Source organism: Chelonia mydas, chromosome 20 (assembly GCF_015237465.2).
Source record: "Chelonia mydas isolate rCheMyd1 chromosome 20, rCheMyd1.pri.v2, whole genome shotgun sequence".
In the NCBI taxonomy this organism is placed as follows: Eukaryota; Metazoa; Chordata; order Testudines; family Cheloniidae; genus Chelonia; species Chelonia mydas.
The window spans coordinates 4,162,017-4,182,869 of NC_051260.2; positions in this window are offsets into that span (position 1 = coordinate 4,162,017).

The following is a 20,853-nucleotide window of genomic DNA, read 5'->3' on the forward strand; positions in this document are numbered from 1 at the left end:
CACCCCCCTGATTGTGCAAGAGAAAGACCTGGTAGGTCAGGTCAGGTCAAGGTGCAGGATGGTGTAGCCCACCATAAAGGATAAAAGCTTTATGCAACACTTTCTAGCATGATAGTGGCTTCCGCCCCCTTACCTCCAGAAGAGGACAATCGCTATGAGGGATGCATGCCCAAGCAACCTTAATTTGGCCCCCTTGTACTTTGCATTATGATCAGGGATCCTAGTTATCCATAATGAACCCCACCACCACCACTCTCTGATTAAAAAAACAAAAAACAAAAAAAAAAAAGTTTTTCCACAATTAAAATGAAACACTGAACATTAGTTTCCCTAGCCACAATAGGGAGCCCCACTGCAGGGAACTGACAGCCCGAGCCAGGTTAATATGGAGAGCCGGATAATGGAGGCTCAGATAAAACGGGGTTCTACGGTATATGTTTTTATTTTTTCACAGACTATAAAAACTAAACATTCTCTAAAAAACACAAATTCAGTGTTTTTCTGCAGAAAATGGATGTCTTGGATCCCTGTTATGATAAAGACTAGAATGGCACTATTTTTTCCACTTGTCCCCCTACCTCATTCAGGTGACAGATACACAGTACTCACTGACTGAAATTTACAGAGCTGTATTCAGTGCAGTATTTAGATGGCGCACAGCATATACAGTGTGGAGCCACACATTCAATGAGAAGGATAAAAGAAAATATTCTACAACTACCTCACCCACTGTGCATGGAATTAGGCAGAGAATGAATATATGATCACATAATTAAAGACTACCATAATTATTAATTATTGTATCATTGTAGTGCCTGCTGTACAAACACAGAACAAGAATATAAGGTTGTGCGACCTTAATTCTGTCATTTCCTAACCTAGGTACGTTTATAAAAATAATTTTTTTTTGAGACAGCACCCATAAACAACTGCCCAAATTTTTCCTAGCTGTTCGCCACAGCTAATTTGGATAAAATAGAGCAACAACAGCCACACTCATATTAAATACAGAGACGCAACCCTGCAGAAACTACAGGCTCCTTCATGAAATGCTTTTCTGACACCTGCTAATCACTGTGCTAATTCAATGATAGTTCTTTCATAGAAATAATTTTTATTATCTCAAATTTTCCCAATATACCAAATTTGATCTGAAGATAGTATAACCAGACTTTACCTTCTGGGTACAATCTCTCTCTGACACTGAGCAGTTATTCCATGATTTCTGCTAACTCCTGATCATAAGCAGTGTCTCAATAACTCCCAGCTTGATTGAATTAGGCTGGTTAAAGCTGCTTGAAAGGAGCACCTGGAATACTACTCCAGTAGTATCATGGAACATTGGAGCAATTTACCAAAGTCTGTGGCAGATTCTCAATCACTGGCAATTTTAAAATCAAAATTGGATGTTTTTTCTAAAAGATACACTCTAGTTCAAAGAGTAACTCATTAAGGGAAGGCCTATGGCCTGTGTTATGGAGGAGGTCAGACTAGATGGTCACAACAGGTCTGTCTGGCCTTATAATCTATGAATCTATGGTCAAAAAAAATCCCCCCACAGCCCCTTAAAAAAAGGGCAAAAGAAAAATGACATTTTCACTTTCCCTAAGAGCAGCACCAGGGATTTATTACACAATATCTGACAGCTTCCAACACAGCATCTGAATTAGAATCCTACTTATCAGATAAGTATCAAAACTCCCTGGGACCCCTGACCCAACCCAGCACCCTATAAATCTTTCCCGATTTAATTAAAACAGGTGTAAAGGAAGGCTGCCAGGCCAGGCAAGTCAAGGGTGTAGGGATACAATCAGTTGAGTCTGGGATCAGGAAAATAAAAGGAAGCCACAATCAGAGCTGAAAGAAGAAGCAAAGGGAGAGATGGCAAGGACTATGTTTCAATCTTTACAGTATATTAGCATTTCATGGCAATAAACCCTATCTGCAGCTACTGTTGCATCCTGCAGAGCTGGAGAGCATTTCCCATGCTCAATGTAATAATCACACAACAAAGAGGGAACTCTGCTTTCTGGGAATTAGCTGGAACAGCAGCATTCTCTCCCTCTCTTTCTTGATGATGGCCCACGTCTTGTTCACCTTGGTTGCCCAGGTGAAAAGGCTGCAAGAGGAAGTCAGAGGGTGAGGCTCAGGAGACCGAAAGGTGCAGACTTCTCCAAGGCGGAGAGTATCTGTTTTTGTTAAAGCCTCGGCTGACGTTCAATAATGAACTGCTCCTTGAAATGAATGCTGGGAAAATCTCTGAGCTGGGAGAGAGCACTATGAACACTGTGTCTCTGGCAGAGCAGACTCTCTGAGTGATGTCCACAGGGAAAGCATGCTCTCCAGCAACAGAATGAAATGAGACAGCAGGGCAGGAGCAGGGAGAGAGAGAGAGAGAGAGAGAGAAAGAGGAGGCTGGATGCCAGGCAATGGGAAGGCCCTGGGGACAAGAGACAGGGTAGGAGACTAAGGTGAGGAAGCCACCAATTTGGTTTCATACTGTATACCTCTTTCCCAGCTGACAGCCACAAGTTCAGATATGCAGGGTACTCTGCTGTGTGACTGAAACCTCACAATGCCGTTTTGACACTGACGATGCATTCAGAAGCTAAGCCCTATAAATAGGCTTGTCAGAATTTGATTTTACATATATATAAAAAATTTCAAGGGATATCAATTTTTAAGCTTCCCCCCCATTGTTTATCAATTTCAATTTTCACAATTGCAGGAAATTATGGGGTGGGGGTTCAGACAGGCCAGGTCAGCCAATTATTTAATGACAGTAGACTTTGATTTCAAAAAGTTAAAGCTTTATAATTGGTAAAAGACAAGTTGTCACCACCACATGTCAAAATATACAACGTAAAAACATCCTTAAATCAAACTCTAATAACTTCTCAAACAGCATTTTTCTTACTTGTCTATCTGTAATTCTCTATTGTTATCAATGGAAATACTTTTTCCTCAGTTTGTGCATGGATGGGGAAATTGACATTTATCAACATTTACTGATAAAAATCTAGTCTTTCCAAGCCTACCTTTAAAATGGAAGCAGAACTAAAATTAGCAGAGAGCAGGCTATCCTGGGAACTGTGGAAGAGGCAGGCTGGCAAACTAGTTTATAAAGGGCTAGTAAACTTTTGTTGCAACATTTAAAAAAAATAATTCCCCTAACACCTGTTTAACTCAAACATCTGACAATAAGCAAGTGAGAACAAAGCTGCTCTCTGTGATAGAATTTTGCTGCTGGTCCACATGGTTTGACTCTGCTGGCTTATAGACTAATATCATGCCTTACAAATAAGGGTGGAGACATTTATGGATCGGTTTAAAAGTAGCTGTTCCCTGCACACAGAATCAACGGATCCTTCTGTGTATAATTTCACTAGGATTTCTAGTGACAAGCCCTGGAAAGAACCAGGAAAAAAACCCCAACACCACATCCCACGAAGAACAAACACATCGTTCACTGAGGCTATTTGAAAACATCCTACTTCTCAGCAGACATCTGAATCTAGTCTGCGGTGTTCCTAGTAGAAAAAGGTTTGTGTGTGGACATTTGGCGTGTGCAGATCCGCTCCAGGGCAGGCAGCAATGTGGGATACACGGGTGAAGATCAACTTAATGGCTGTTGTTTTAGCTACACCAGGGTTGAAGGAGACTCTTCTTGGTCCCAACACTAAGAATCTCTAATATACTAGTTATCAGCTACAAATAAAATTCTGCCTTAAAGCAATTCTAAGTTGTGTGTTAAATGTTGACAAAAAGTCATCAGTCCTCTGCAGTTTGGAGCCATCAACTATTATTTAATTTTAAAATGTGCAGTGGGGGAAAAGGAGGGGATTTTCCATCCTAGTAGAGATTCTAAAACATAAGAATGGCCATACTGGGTCAGACCAAAGGTCCATCCAGCCCAGTATCCTGTCTACCGACAGTGGCCAATGCCAGGTGCCCCAGAGGGAGTGAACCTAACAGGTATGATCAAGTGATCTCTCTCCTGCCATCCATCTCCACCCTCTGACAAACAGAGGCTAGGGACACCACTCCTTACCCATCCTGGCTAATAGCCATTAGTAATACCTCCCTGAAGGAGAGGAATTCCAAAGCGTCACAAGGTCTGCTCTGGTACTTCATCCGTCCCCGAGAGAGTAGTCCTGCCTACTTCTGCCTTCCTTAAGGGTCCCAACTTTAATCCCACAACTTCCTTCCATTTGGTTATATAGGCTTAGCTGCTGGGGATACTTCCATCCAATTAGCCCCTTAGCTGTACCTCCATTCATTTAATTGGCCTCTTCTGCCAAATGCCCATCTTTCAAACAGTTGATATAACCTGGAGGGGATTTGAGTGACAGGGTGCTGAGTTAGCTCCTGAGTCCACACCTCCTGTTATGCACCTTCCCCCCAACCCCTTCTTCCCAGCCAGGGTCTCCTCTTCTCCGTGCTCTGTTTTCTCTTGGTCTGAGCTTTTCTCTTCTTATCATTCCTTGCTCGGTGTGGGACCCCACCTTTGGGTCTCTTCCTAGCCCCTTGATGGGTGTTCTCTGATGTCCACCCACACAAAGAACAATGTGTGGGTAGGAGCCAGCCTCACAATTCGGTCTTGGCCCATCTATCCTCACACTGAGGGCGCTAGGCAGGATCTTCCATTACCTGACCTCGCTCTTTAACCTGTCGCTGTTCTACTCCTGGTTCTGTATTCCTTTCACTCTCCAGGATATTTTGTTCTGTCCCCTGTTTGTCTAAAGGCTGATTCTCATATTGGTCTGTTCTTGGGACTACATGGGTCTCCCTTCTTCGGTGGCTAAAGCGGTACAGGTCTCAGACACTAGCCCGTTTTACCTCTGTTTTCCCTTCCTTCTCTACCATCTCCAACTCTGCCCAGGATTCCTTCTTCTCTTACTGAACTTCCTGGCTTGTAATCTATCTTTCTTCTTGATCACCCCTTCCCCCCCACACCCTAACTAACCCCATAGTCTCCTGGAATTTCCTCATTCACTCCAGGGGAAGGGTTTCCAGTCAAATCCCAACATGACTGGATGGGTCAAAGCCTTTGCCATCCCCACCAGTTTCCATTTAAACAGTCCTTTGACCTCTAAGGGGACTTTCACTAATGGGCAGTGTCTCCTTTCCCCATGCAGGCATTCTAACTTTAATGCCCTTCCTGGCTATCATCCAATAGGGTTTTAAAACATCCCTCTGCATGAGTGAACAGCCAGCCGCCAAATCTACTAACCTTCACCCATTTCCTGCCAACATTAACCGTAAGGGTAGCCATTCGTTTCCCCCGGGCATCCCAGTCCATCCACAAAATTCTGCCAACAGCCATCCATCTACGGACAGTCTCTCTCTATGTACTGGCTGTCCGCATTGATAATACACCCCTCTGCTTGCAGAAGAGGAGGGCCCCTTAGCAGAGGCGATGAATGGAGGGGACATCTAGGGTCACGTGCCTCCTCAGATTTGCTGCTTGGCTTGTACCAAGCATGCTCAATAACACTGGGGCTAGCATCAGCTGGCACGGGTCATCTCTGCCCCTTATGGCTCTTCCCACCTTTTTTTGGTCCCTTTCCCCCCTTGGGCATCTACAGTCTTCTTCCCTATCTGCACAAGGGATAGACTGTTCTCCTGGGTAAATCAGCTTCCAAGAACTCTTTGGTGAGCTTCACCGCATTGTCCAAAGTTGAGGGTTGGTACCGGCACACCCATAAGCTTGTCTCCTTGGGGGAACTTTGCAAAAACTGTTCTAAATTCACCGCATCCATCTCTTCCTCCAGCCTCATCCGGCAGGCAGCCCAGCCCAACAGTCTGTGCGTGAAAGCTCTGGGCCATATTCCCTCTGTCCATTTCACAGCTCGAAATTTCTGTCAGCATTACTCCAACAACAGACCCGTTCTATCCACGATGGCTGCCTTGGCTATACTGTAGTCCTTGGCACTTAGGGACACATGGGCCCGCTTGGGCTTTGTCTGTCATAGAGGGAGCCATTCGCAAAGACCATGATGCTTTATCCCAGCCAGAACCTAGCACCATCCTCTCAAAAGGTCAGAGAAAGGCCTCAGAGTTGTCTGTCAGAGCCATTGCACACAGCCAGATTCCCTGGGCTCTGCTGCCGCCCCCGGCCGCAGGACACATCAGATTCCACAGCATCTGATGTTGTGCTGCCATCTGCTCCTTAGTAAATTCCTGGAGAGCCTTCTCCTGCTCTGCCTGCCACTCCCTCCTGGACCGTTGCTCTGCTTGTTGAAAGAGCTGCATGGGCCATTGCAGCTCCTTTTGTTGTTCTACCCACCCTTTATGGATTTCTTCCATTTCTCCCTGACCACCAAACCTCGCGCCAGTTCCCTCTTCAACTTCCCACTCAGATGAGGGATGCTAATCCTGGACAAGGCCCCAGAAAGTCATGGGGTGGTGTTGGTCCCCTGAGAGTTCTTTCCAGCCTCAGTCACTGACCACAAGCACTCCAGGGCTTCTTAACCACTATTGTGCTTTAACCACCACTGGAGAGGACCTGAGTGACCAGGTGCTGAGTTAGCTCCAGAATCCACACACCCAGTTACAGAAGGGCATGTTCCATATCCTCACAGTGCCCCCTTCTGTTAATTAAAGACCAGTGCTGATTAGGTCATTGCTGGCTGAGATGGCTGGTAGCTGCAAGCTGAGGGAGAAAGTTAATGCAGGGGGTGGGTGGAATGTGCAGATCCCCAGAGCCATGGAGTATGTGTAGAGAAGCCACAGAGGTCCATGTCAGCTACTGGAGTTTGAAGGAAGAAGGTACCAGGAGGGTTTATTCATGTTACAGAACACAGGGCAGGACGTGGTTAATAGTCAGATCAGTAAAGTAGAGACCTGTGTGTGCTGCAGAATAAAGTCACGATTATTCTGTGAGGAGAGAGGTTATCGGCTCTTCTCTGTTTTCTGGGCTAGTTAAGACCACTGGCCCACAGCATGTTTGGGACCTCTCTGCTCCAGTCTTTCTGGCTTGCCAGGGTTTGATTTTACTGCTGAGACATCAGTATCATTGGTAGATTAACAGCTTCTATCTGAGCCCAAGAATCCCTGTTTCAGCTTGATTTGGTTCTTCAGATGCATTCAGGGGAGATTCAGGAGAATTCATCTCCATACGTTAGAGGGCAATTAGACACACATGGGAGATTTCCAACACAAACAATACTTAATAAACATTGGATTGTACACACATTCAGAAACGAACGGTAAATAATGAACTTGTAATTGCAGATGATAAATTAGGCTGAATTAATTACCCCATGGTGGCTCTTTCAGTTACAGACGCACTTGAGCAGCAGCACTCGTGCTTCAGCAGAGTACTCATCCCCTAAGGGTTGTGAGCACAGAACTGACAAACTAATGGAGACAGGACAATCTTCTAGGAGGAGATGAAGATGGACTTGCCAACACTATGGAGTGCTGCAGGTTGTATGTGAGTTTATAGGTAGATCTGAGGCACATGGGTAAAATTGCAAAGGGCACCCAACTTCACATCAAATCACTGCTAATGGTGAGCTCAGTCCCTGCTAGCAGAAGCAAGAAGACAGCCTGATGGAGGTGGTCCTCTAATTTACATCCAAGTCCGTTCTCTCTGCTGATCCCTTCCCCCATTTTAATGCCACCTGTATCATTAGTAACATCTAGGATGTTGGTTCAAAGAAATCCCAGATCCAGTAGCAACCAAAGGTTGCCCTCATCTGAAGGCAATTTGGTTGCCAGTGAGAAATTATTTGGCAAGTTGTAGGCCTGTTTCTAGAAAGCACATCACAAAACCAGCACTACCATGACTGGGCCCCTTGCTGGCAGTCTCAGCAGCAAAGCCAAGGATGAAATGGGTCAGAGAATAATTCCTAGTCGAGGTGTCCCTCCAAGTTAGGGCTGAAGCCTATTGGCAGGATAGTTTGGGGAGGGTTATACACAAACCCTGCTCATGTTGTACCTATTCTGGGAACAAACAGAGAAGGGTTTAAACCTCCAGGCCCATCAAGTTTGGACCGTTCACCAGCATTAACTTCCCTTAAAAAAATGTAAAAATACAACACAACAACCACAAAAAGAGAAGAACAATTCCCCTCATGTCTGATGTGTAAGTCAGAATGTAATCTCCCCCATGCCAGGGCTCTCCTTCCTCAGCACAGTTCACCTTTGGATATTGGCCTTTCCTCGAGCAAGTCAGAGCAGAAAGGCCCCAGAAACAGTTTTGATGCAGATCCAAGAGCTGTGGGCAATAAAGTGCCATGTTTCCTTTTGGTTCCAGCTATCCCTGCATGTGGCTGGTAAACTTGTGTGTGTGTGAGGGATATAGTTTCTTGTTAATTGTCTGTCAACTTAGCATATAGAAAGAGAGAGTTCTTATGATGATGAGAGACAAGTAGAAACTCAGGTCTCATCTCCCAGAGCAGGATAAAATGGCATTCTCTTTTCTTTCTCTCTTGTGTTTATATCATATACTGGTCACTGAGTAAGATAGCGCAGGACTTGGGACGAGCACACAGTTCCAAGTATGAGGCTATTGCTGTGTGATAGTGAATACATCATCCCTGTAGCCTGGCTCACATCTCTGAGGCGAAGTGTGGGCTCAGCAAGAGAGGAGCAGAAAGGACAAGGAAAGCCAATAGTTTGGAAAGCAAAATAAACTGGGATCCTCAGCAGCGGCCATAGCCATATAATAATACCTACCACTTTCCAGCTGTAGATCTTTACAGAGGAGGTCAGAATCATTAATCACATTTTATCGACAGGGAAACTGAGGCAAAGAGATTTGTCCAAGGTCACCCGGCGGCAGAACCAGGAACAGACCCCAGGTCATTTGACTGCCAGCCCACTGCAGTATCCACTAAGAATGTCAGAATGGCCATATTGGGTAAGACCAATGGCCCATCTAGCCCAGTATCCGGTCTTCTGACAGTGGCCAGTACCAGATGCTTCCAAGAGGCAATTTTGAGTGATCCATCCCCTGGCATCCAATCCTAGCTTCTGGCATTTAGAGGTTTAGACAGCATTTCCCCTAAGTGACATGCGCTATATCCTAATATCATTTCGAGAGCACAAGAAAGCAGTAAAATGGTGGATCCTATTCAAGAAGGGAAAAGATGATGGGTCTGATTTTTCATCCAGCATGAACCTTTCATTAATTTGGATAACATTTCTACTGGGAATAGCTGTCTTTTTCCAATTGAGGTTTACTGTTATTTTGACCTACTTTTCCCCAAGCAGTTATGCAATATTGAAAGAAATTAGACCACAACATGTGATATGCCTACACATACGTAATTTGTGTGCATATATATAATATATATTTCAGTATGTCCAGAATACTACAGGGTTCTTATGTCAGGCTTTGGAGTATTTGCAGTGGAATAATGTAGTGTTTTTGCATAAGAGACAGCAGCACAACATAGAATATACTGAAACACGCAATATATATTGTGTCGATTCTATTTGCAAGCTCTTGTGTGCTTAGTCTTCATATGCAGCAGGACTCTCTAACAATTAAGTCATTCTTTTCGCAGAATACTTGACTCTAAGCGGAAGTTTCAGCTGATGTTAGAGAGGGAGGGAGGGTCTTGTAGTGAAGGCGTCATGCTAGAATTTCTATTCTGTAGAGATAGGTTCTTATATTAATCTCATACTCCTGATCTGCGTGCCTTTTAGAATTAATGGGGATAATCATGCTTCCCATTTTGTCTGTCTTGAATGTAAGCTCCTCAAGACAGAACCTCTTGCTTCATATGGAGCTTTACATACTCATAGGGGTCTTCAGGTGCTTCTGTAATAAGTGTCACTAGAATGAGAATTTGCAAATACATTGAAACAAACCAGAACTCTCATCCTGCTTCATTATAAACAGCACCAGCACATCCAAGTTCACCATGAGTGAGCACAGCTCTGCAGTGAGTGAAATAAAGAGCACAGATATGCAAAATGACTATCCAAGGAAGGTAGAAATGGGTGAGCCTGGGTCTTCCAGCCAGGCCTGTCACTCACAATCCCCTTTGCACATGCTGTGTGGGCCTGCAAGTCCTGAAAGGATTTCCAGGGAGAATTATTAGGACTTCAGGAAAGCCTTTTTGCCTCTAAGGTACAACAGCAGCGAGTGGTTTAACGGAGCGGCAGCTAGGAAGGTGGTGATCGGGAAGCTAACATCCTGTTGAGGTTTCTTCCTACGGTGCCAAGCCTAAGAGTTGTACTGATAGGAGATTTCCTCTGCTTGTGCACTGCCTCCCAAGACTCAGGAGGATCAACCAGGGGTCAATCATAAGGACCGCGGGACAATTTTCAAAGCTGCCCAAGTTACTTAGAAGCCTACTTTTTACTGAAAGTCAATGGGCTTGTGCTCCTAAAGGCCTAAATCACTTCCCTGTGCGGTATTTACAAAGAGGTGAAAAGGAGCCCTAAGAGACAAGTAGGGAAGGATTATTACAATTCCCAAAGATCAAAAGCAGGAACACAGCTGGGGCAGTGCTTGAACTTTTAACCAATCACGAGACGCCCTTTTTCTCCTCTCACACCCCGCATTCCCTCACTCCACACCCTTTCTATTCTTGACATGCAGGAATGACTGGTAAAACTCCATAGCTTCCAAGAGCTGAACAAACCAGGATTCCCTTGGGACATGAGGGAAGTGGCTGCTCTGCTAAACAAGAGCTGGCTCAGGTGGTTGGAATTCATTAGATACTTGAACTGACAGTCAGTAGGAAAAGAAGCTTGTAGCTATAATTACATGGTATAGGGGCAGCGGACTCAACAATGATGAGGACAGTTCCGGCTTCTGGAGAGTTTGGCTGGACCCAGAATGCGTCTGTGAGGTGAGAGGACAGGAGTGCAGTCTGTCCTTTCTACTCAGCAGATTTGCAAAGTCTAAACATTGGCTCATTGTAAGTTAGCAAGGTACACGCTATGTAGTACTATTCTTCTTTGTATGCCTGACCTATACTACCATACACATACCATATTACAGGAGGGTGTGTGCCTTGACTCTGCTGATGCTAAACAAAGAGGTCACATGTCATGTAACACTCTAGTTCTCTGAAAGATATAGATAGAAACAACTGTGATTATGGCAGGCTGGGTATCTGTAAAAAGGTCCCTGGCTGAACCCCTTCTCTGCCTTTTCACACAACTAGGTATTTGTGAGCTAACGCCCATCCTTTATAGTGATCTCTCCAATTTCCCCAGGTCAGGTTTAGAATCTTCTTTTCTTGTTGGTGGGCCCTATCGATAATCTCCTTTAAACCTTCCAATTGAAGTGTTTTAAGATCTCCCAGTTATTTCACTTGTCTATTTAGGCTGAAGCTTTTCAGAACAGTAACTGTCTTTTACAATGTATGTGTAGAATAGGGGGCTCCAATCTTGATTAGTTGCTACTTTAATACAAATAACAAATAATAATAAGATATGAGGAGAGAGAAGTGGGGAAGGAAACAGATCTGAAACTTTTCCTCTACAATAGAATGTCAAATGGGAAATTATAGCTTGACTGTTATTTAGAGATAAGGGCAAACAGAAATAAATAGGAAAGGGAGGCAGAAATGACATCAGATTCCTGTCTTCCCATTGGATACATCTCTGGAATGTATGATAACCTTATACCATAAAGGTCATGTGACATCATACCCCAGGAGTCAGGAGTTAATTTAGCAGCAAACTCCAGTGTATTCTCCTAAATAGGGAAACGACAGGAGCAGATAGGGTTTCACCAAGCACTGTGTTTACGGGTTACATCAGCAAAGCAAAACAGGCTGATCGCACTTCCAGCTTCTCCAGCTGAGTTGCTCGTCCCTACCTTTGCCAAGCCAGCCTGGTTAGTGGGCCTCCCTTCTGCTATCATGTCACCACTGCACGGATCAGGGCTGGACGGTGAGTTTCAATGCCAGTGAGGATACTCCGAGCTTTCCGCTCAGTAGAATGATTGTGGAGCCTGCATTTCCCCTCACAACCCTGCTAACGCTCTAAGACCCTGACCTGGAAGAGCAGCAGCAGCAGCTTCCTCTCATGGGCTGGGTACAGCTGGGGCTTAAATGATGGCTCTGATCTCCCCAAACTGATGTCACCAGTTCAGGATTGATTTCAGCTACTGACCAGCACCCATTGCCCCATGGGGGAAGCATTATTAGCTAAATGAATTAATAATAAATAAGAAAACAACTATTCTAATTTATTCCTTTTTCTGGGCTGTCCCGTGCCACCTGCTTTCTCTGTGTTTGTCTTTTAGATTTCAAGCTCTTTGGGGTAGGGATTTTTGCTGTGTTTGTGTTTTGCACAGAGCCAAGCATGATGCTGTCCATGCTTAACCAGTAACTGATAATCAGTGAGCCAGTGCTTGATCCTGTGCACACAATCTGCATATAAAATATGTCCCCTGCCCCAAAGGGCTGACAACCTAATGCTCAGACAAACCGTGTGGTACGGACACGTGAAATGCACTGGATGACAGCTCCAACTCATCACAGGGCAGATGTCATTGATAGATCATCCCGCCAAGGCAGCTAAATAGAGGAGAGAAACAAAACAAAGTAACATTTGAAAAAGGAAATTGTAAAGGACTCTGATCTAGCTTTGTGTTTCTAGTGAGCCCATCAGTGGAGTATCTGGGCAATGCCTCTTCTCAAAGCTCCAGTTGCTTTGGGTATCTTTTACTCCTAGGCAGTGAGCTGATTCAAGCACTGATGACTCTGAAGTGACAACAGGTCTGCTGCTAGGTCACCAGCCATCTCATCCACTCTATCCAATCTCCTCTCCTCAAGTCATTCCCAGTGCCTTACTTGGTCACAGCTGTAGATCGCAGAGTGCAGCTGGTCTCTGGCCTGACTGCTGATTCTGGTTACCCAATGCACTGCAGGTGCTTGGACCCAGGGGACAGCCTTACTCAAATGCTTGCCAGTTAGATTTTTCTGGCTTCCTGTCCCAGAGCTTGGCTTAGCTCAGGGTACGAAATCTCCAGCAAGTCCCAGGGCTGAAGCAGATAGAGCAGAGCTTTGAGACTTAAGGTTGCCTGAAGCCAGTCTTGTTGGGGCAAATCTCCCCAGTCATTCTCTAGAGCTAGCGTTAGGGAGAGAGACTGAGAGAAGAGTGAGCAGTGTGGTGAGCCCAGCAACTGGGCAAGCACACCACAAATTCTAAGTGGCAAACTGCCCCTTTAATCAGCCCAAAACTATTGTTATTGGCACTGAAATCTGCTGTTAAAAAAACACCCACACTCTGTAATCAAAAACCCTGGAAGTGAGGCAAGATTGTAGTTTACCAGTCACTGAAACCATCACAAATCAGAGGAGAGTGGGGGGGTTTTTAGGGCAGAGAATCCCGTTCCCACAATGGACCCTGTATTTCACATGTGATTCTTGCCATGCTATCTGTTGAATCATACAGGTCCCCAGCATTGGGGTTGGTAATGCAGGTCTGCAAATTACAGTTTAGATTCTGTTCTTTAAAAAGTCTCCCAGTCCTAGGGTTTATCTGGGATTGCATTTGTCTGGGAACATGGGGTTTCCAACCTGCCCTTACAACCTCAGCATGGACTACAAAATGAAAGAGCAGAGGACTGGAAGTTTGCACTCAAGTTTCTAGTCCCAGCTGGCAATTACCATGGGTTTCCACTTAGAGGAGAGGTCTGGTAGGCAGGCTTCCTAAATCCTAATCCTGGCTCAACCACTGACCTGCTGTTTGGATTTAAGCAACTCATCATCTATGCCTCAGTTTCCCCATCTGTAAAATTGAGAGAACAACAATTACCTATCTTCTAGGAGGTTGTGAGTCTTCCTTAACTGCTATTTAGAGAATGCTTAGAGATCCTTGCATGAAAAGGCAAAGTATTATTGTTATAAATCTACACTCCCTTCAACCAAACACCAGGCTATCAAAACTAAAGATGCTCCCTGTTTTTCCTCTGTTGTGAACTCAAGCACTTGGGAGTGACTAGACTATTTTTAATGAGAAGAAAATCTCAGTATTTCTTAGCTGCTATAGGCTTTTTCCCCCGGCCCTCTTTCCAAGCGACATGAGTGTAGCAACTATTGTTTCCCTAGTATAATTCAGAACTGAATAAATATGCAGTTTAATCAATGACTAGGGAAACAGCATTGGGAAACTGTTTCTAACCCTGCGGATGTGGCAAGATCCACCTTTAAGGCAATAAAGTGATCAGTAATGTTAGGGTCACCTTCTGCCTCAGATATTCTTCCTCAAGTAGACTAATGATGGGCACCTGGGGAGTTCAGTAACCAGAGTGTAAAAGTCCTTTTAATGAGAATGCAGAATTTTCGGGGGTCATACAAAAGTAACAACCCTCCTCTCACCTGGCCTGTTCCTGGCTTGTGCTGTGCAAACTGGGGCTATTTGAGGAGGAGAGTTGGTGAGCCTTTTATCTTTGTTTGTCTTAATTTGAATATAGATTATCAGGTCACACATTAAGTGACTTCACTGAGTCCCCTCTTTATCCCATTGCTGCACAATAAAAATATGATTTGACACAACCAGACTTTGCTCAGGAGGGTTCAGAGACTGGATTAGTGGGGTGTCTGCAGATTAGGATGTAGGTTCAATGGTAGATTTGCATTTAAGGAGTGTCCCACAACAGGAATAGCAGGCGGTGCTGGGGGCAGGAGGGAAGTGTATTGCACAAAGTCTGTCCATGGTAACCCGGCCTGTGAACAGCATTTTCCATTTCACACTTTCAGGTGGCAGGAGCTATTCTAATAGGTTTCATATATATGACATTGGTATGAGAATCACAGTCAATCTGGTTAATCTCTCTGTTCTGACGGAGCCCTCTATATTTTGGATTTACTCTATAGAATAATTACATTTTAAAAACCTTCTCAGTCTTTCGGCTCTCTTATGAAACCACAAGGGGCCATTTGAGGCCACTTCCTTTACTATCTGTCCCCAGAAAAATTGCACAGAATCATGGAGGCTGGGAGGAGAAGGGCCCACTTCCCTTAGGATTCAGAGATAAAGATTTGAGCCCATATTCAGAGAGGTCATTAAGCAATTTGGACTCTGCCTTTTGTTTTGATTCCATGAGTTGGGATAAAGATCTTGGCGATGGAGCAGTTGTGTGCACTGCGCGAGGGTGGGGAGGGCGGCGGGGGAAGAAAGAAGCAGCTGGTCTGAATTTTCCCACTGTGAGGTGGGTTCACCAAAGGACTCACTTGTTTGTGTGGCCTTGAAATCCAGCGTCATTGTTATGCAACCAGACTGCCAGGAGAATGGCTTCCCTCTCAAGGAGGCTGGGATGGAAATTAGAGAAATGTACCTTCACAAGGCCCTTTCTTGGGTCTGATGCTGATATTTTTCACATGGACTGGCTCCTCACAGCCCTGACTTTGTGTTGATTGGTACCAATGAGCTCGTTATTGATTCTGGAGGAGAGATTGGGGATGTCGGTGTCAGTTCCACAAAAGGTATCACAGCCACAGAAGGAATTTGGGTTTGAAAAAAAGAGCCAGACAGGAGGGGTGGCTTTGCATTTTATATTTCCAGCAGCACTGGGATCTTGAATTCCTATAAAGGAAGCTAATTTAGCAATCAAGACAATGATTCCAAGTAGTTTACAGGTGAAAGGAGTGGAGCCTAGCCCTCATCATATGAGTCATTAGACATGTAGGGCCAGATTCATCGATATGTTAGGGCTACTTTATGCTGGTTTTATTGGGTTTATGGATGCTTTGCATCACTGGAGCAATCTGGTCCCTAGTTCAGGTTGCAGTGGCTAACAGCTGCACCCAGCCTCCTCTCACCACACTCTTCCATAAGGGTTTTGTGACAGTTCCTGCAGGATTGGGAAAGGAAACACTGACAGCTTCAGCACTTCAAAGCCTGGGACACGGAATCAGTCAGAACTGCTCTGCCAGGAGAACGCTGCAGCTATTCCTGAAAAGTACAGCTGCTGCCTCTCGCTTTGCAGAGTCTAAGGAGCCAGAGCTGTGCCCTGGAGACAGCTGCTCTCACAAGCAGCCAGGCAGCCAGCCACATGGGAAGGAGGAAGGCTCCAGTGCAGATTTTGGTTTGCATTGATCCTGTTCTGGAGACCAGTCACACCACATCCAAATACCCAGGATGACAGCCAGAGTTTGAAGAGGAGAGCCTGAGCCCCGAGAGCTCCTGTTTGGAGCTCCTGTGCTGCAGTTCAGATGCACCCAAACTTTGCCCCAGAAGATGGGCCACTTTGGCAACCTGCTAGGAATATGAGCGTCACGCCTACTTGGCATGCACTGGAATAATTGAGCACAGAGCAGGAGGGAGTGAAAGTGAGGAGACATTAGAAAATTCAAGGAGAAAAGGCCCAAGGAGGGCAGCATGCCTCAGGCTCAGTAACATCCACTGGGGTTTTGCATCTCTAGCCCTACAGCATCCCTCTGTCCTCACACATGCAGCTTGCTGTCGTTCCTCCAGGCCTTGTGTCACTGTTTACAGGTATAAATGAATGTAATCCCCATGATCCATCAGAGAAGCAGGTTCACCACCTTCATTTTGCAGACGGGAAAAACTACAGAAAGAAGAAACAATTTGCCCAAGCTCACACAGAGGTGCCTGCTATCGAAGAGGTGGTTTCACAATGCAGACTGTCCCGAAGTGATGAGTTCCAGTTTTATCTCTAGCCCAGGGCAGGCAGAACAGATATGAACAGAAACAAGCGGGGGGAGTTCCTTGTTTTGATCTCATTCATCACATCCAGTGTCACTGAACATTTGGAACACGTGACCAGCAATTGAGCGTCCTGTGCTGATATGAGCTCAATGTCTCATGTGGAAGCCACATAAGAATAACGGTAGCTGTTGCTTATTTTCATTGACTTAACCCTAATTAGACATAGACACAGAAGGAATGTCTTTTCAATCAATATCTGTTAGAGCAAATAATAAAACTAAAGAGAGAAATGCCCTAGAAATTGACCTTTTTTAAAAGGAACACATGTTCTGAACCAATCCTATATTTAAACAAACGACACCCTCTTTTATCAAATACCCAAGGAAGGAACAGACCCAGGGAAGGAATACTGGTCTTTTGCACAGTTGAATGTCTTTAACTGGTCTTGTCAGTATTTGCTAATTTGGTAACAAACTGTTTGTGTTACCAGCTGTCCTCATTTTCCCAATGTGAAAGGGAGGGCAGCAAAGTTTCTCTTGGAGTTTTCAACAGCCTGCATTAAAACAAAAACACACAGACAATGTATTACCCGTGGCTGGCTTGGCGTGAAAAGGGCCCGTTACCAAATAGGCGTGGAGAGCATTCTTCTTACAACCAGGTCAAGCTGAGATGTCAGACAGCCACCCACACTCTGAGACTAGCTGATGCCACAAAGCAAAACCCACTAGCCCTATTCAGAAAGTTAAAAGGCAGAAACCAATGAAAATACACTAACAGTAAAAAAGCATGAAGTATAGAACTCCCTGATTTCTTTTCCTTTCACCTTCATTGTTCAGATACATCCAGATGTTAGAGAACAATATAACGACTTGATGCATCAGGCTTCCCCATAAAATTGGTATCGACTTCTCTTAGGCCTGGTCTATGTAAGTGGCCTTGCATCAACCTGCCTGTGGAAGCATCTTCACTTAAATTTGGCTCCTGCCGATGTAAGTGCCTCTCTACACCGATTTCGTAACACCACCTCCCTGAGTGGCGTAGAGTCACGGTCGATGTAATTAGGTCGATGCAGTGTCATTGTAGACGCTGCATTGCTTACATCGACTGTTACTGGTATTCAGGAGCCATCCCACAATGCCCTGCACTGACATTACAAATGATACAAGCACTCCTGCTGAGTACGCGCACTGCCAGCAAAAGGGGCCAACTTGTGCCCACGCACAAGCAATTTAATAACTGTGGTGGCTGGATGCCGACGTAAGTTAGGTCAACATAATTTTGTAGTGTAGAAATGGCCTTAAACACCTAGATTCTAATACCATTGAAAGTGAGCAGATTTACACATTGTATTTTGAAAATCTTTCCCTCCACTGGTTTTAGCCCACTGCTACGACTGACAGCACTTTGAGCAAAAGTGTGCTTGAGATGAACCCTTAGTATGACAAAGCTACTGATGGTTGATAAGTATTATTGGATGCCACACTGCATTCAAACCACTTTTCTGCATGTATCAGTAAACCGAGGGATGAGGCAGTCTGCATTCTTGATTCTGTAATTTGTCTGACAATCCCACATAAGAGAGAAGTTTATTGTTAGACTTACAGGGCTAGAGTTCCAAAATACTGAATGCTTTCTAAGAGTGTAACAGACACATGCATGCTCAGTGCAAACTACTGCATGGGGAATTAGCAGAGGTGCATGGCCTGCTGCCTTGTTCCTCTCCAGATGGATGGATAGGGTCACTGGGAGCAACAGCTCCCATGGAAAGCCATTGTCTCCTGTGAATAAAAATGGCTAAAGATGAATAGAGGGTTGGGCAACCTTTCTTGCTCTCTGCTTTTGCCTGCCACATTCTCACTAACAAGCCATTCAAAACTTTCTGGCTTGTATTTCAGAGGTATGGCCAACTGTCCTCTGTGGATAACTTGCGAGTCATGGCAGAACTCAGGGGTTTTGGCAACCAACATATGTCATGACCTCTTTGTGGTCAAAGGCCTCTTCTGCATATTCAAGTGAAAATTTACAAATTCCCTGTCTGTCCACATTGGACGTGGCAATTACCTTCACACGGGTGGAAAAAGCCAAAGATGTTGTAGAATCCTGAATCTGATTGGTGTCATCTCTCTGCAAGTATCAGTAGAATAAGTGATGAGCTTTAAGAAGCCATCAGATCTGGAAAAACATGTCATCCTTCCCCAACAGATCCCATTTACAAGAATCTAAAGGAATACTTTGTGTCACAGTCTGGGGAATCATTCTCTCAGATTATAATGGCTGCTTTAATTCAGAGTAGAAATTAAAGAGTTGGAATATATAGTCCACTAAAGCCACTTTGCACTTTTATGCAGTAAAAAATGGCCTCAAACTGGCCAGAGATTCCCATTCTTATAGCCACCTCCTACAGCTGCCCTGCCCTTCCCACTTGGCACAAAAGGGGAGGAGGAGGGTTGTTCGGGAAGGGGGAGGGGAAGCAGCAGAGAGCACAGTCTGGACATAGCAGAGAATCAGGGCCTCTATCTCTTCCACCCCTTTTCTGTAAGGATAGGGTTTAGCAATGGAACTAAGGAATGTATGGATTCTATCAACTGGATTTTTAATAAACCCATCACCATATTCTCTAGATGCCATATACACAGATAAAAAGGCATCAATCTCCACCATGATCTTTGCCCCTCCATCACTGATCCAGCTTCTTTCACTAGTTTGTTTTCATTTTGTCTCCAGGAAAGATGCTGCTGAGCATTCCAAATACACCGTTAATGAGAAAGGCCTGTGCAAAGGAATGCATCTTGCAAAGTCCCCTCAAAGTGGAAAGATTCTGGCTCATCGTGGTCTCCAGCAGTAGAGAATTTCAGCTGAGAGCCTGCCACTGAAAACACTTGACTCCCAAGAACTTTATTCTGAGATTCATTAGCTACAGCCACAGCTGTTGTGTTGGATCATTAAAGGAGAAGTAGTCTGTGCAATAGCAAGGCCCCAGACATTCACTCTACCTCTTAGTTTGGCCCACTAATTGTGGAAGGTGTTGGGAAGAGTTGCATGCTGGTAAATGGGTGTGAGTCAGAGTTACATGTTAGTCAGACCAGTTTAGATTCACCCTCCGTTTGGCCCAGAGAATATGTGCTGAAAGAAAGAGGAATCTAAATGAGACATCACCACTTTATATCACTTGTTTCCATTCTGAAAGACACACTCAGTGCTGCTATTCGGAAAATATTTCCCTCTCGTCCCCTTTGATTTTTTCTTTAAAAAAAAACAAAAATCCAAAAACCTGTCTGGTGCAGATTTCATTATTGGGTGACTATCAGGTCAGTGCATCAGAACCCATCCTCTGACACAAAACTGGACACACTCACTCGCCCATTATGGTCACCCTACACTCAAAAATATACAGGAAGACACTTCACACACACAGAAACCCCCACATCTGCACAGGCATACACACACAAACACAAAATGAACACTGAGCAGTAACCTCTGCAGAAAGCTCTCAATTAACTGCATTTTTACTGTTGGCCATTAGCAACTGACTTGAAATGATGTTATCTTTCATTGTTCGGGGGCGGGGGGGGGGAGAATCTGGAAAAAATCTTTAAACAATCATCTTATTTACTTATTTAAATGATCGGAGGTCTCACTATTCGGAGACCTCTCAAAGCAGGAATTCTGCACACTTAAGATGTTGTTTACATTCAGTCTGTGTTTTGAATTCGTTGCCCCTTCGTGGCCCCCACTATAATCTCTGAGGTTATTTCCTATTGCTGTCACATTGGCTATGCATTCCTGGGCGTTGAGCAATAGCTTTCCCCCATAGGCAGATGTTATGGAGTTGTAGCAGATTGCTAAATGCTACGGACTTACAGCTCATTGCGCAGGTCAAAATGGAAAAATACCATTACACTTCCGATTATACCTTGAGCCTGAATGAGCTTCATTGATAATTCTGAGTTACTATCTACAGAAATCACAACTTTTTCTGGTGTCTCAAAATTGCAACTAACACGGAGATCATACAAATAATCCTTTGTGCTGATACAGAAACTATTACTGGGAGTTTAATGGCTTTTCATTATGTGCTTCTCATATTTCTATCATAGTAGATTTATATCAGAACCTATGTCAAAATGGCCCAGCCCTAAGAAATTGGAAGGAACTTGCTGGAATTCCAGAACATATTGTGCTATATTGACTGGTCCTGGGTGTGTAGAAATATGTACAAAAAGTAGAAAACTGAAAGAAGCCCATTTTATATTGGTTGGT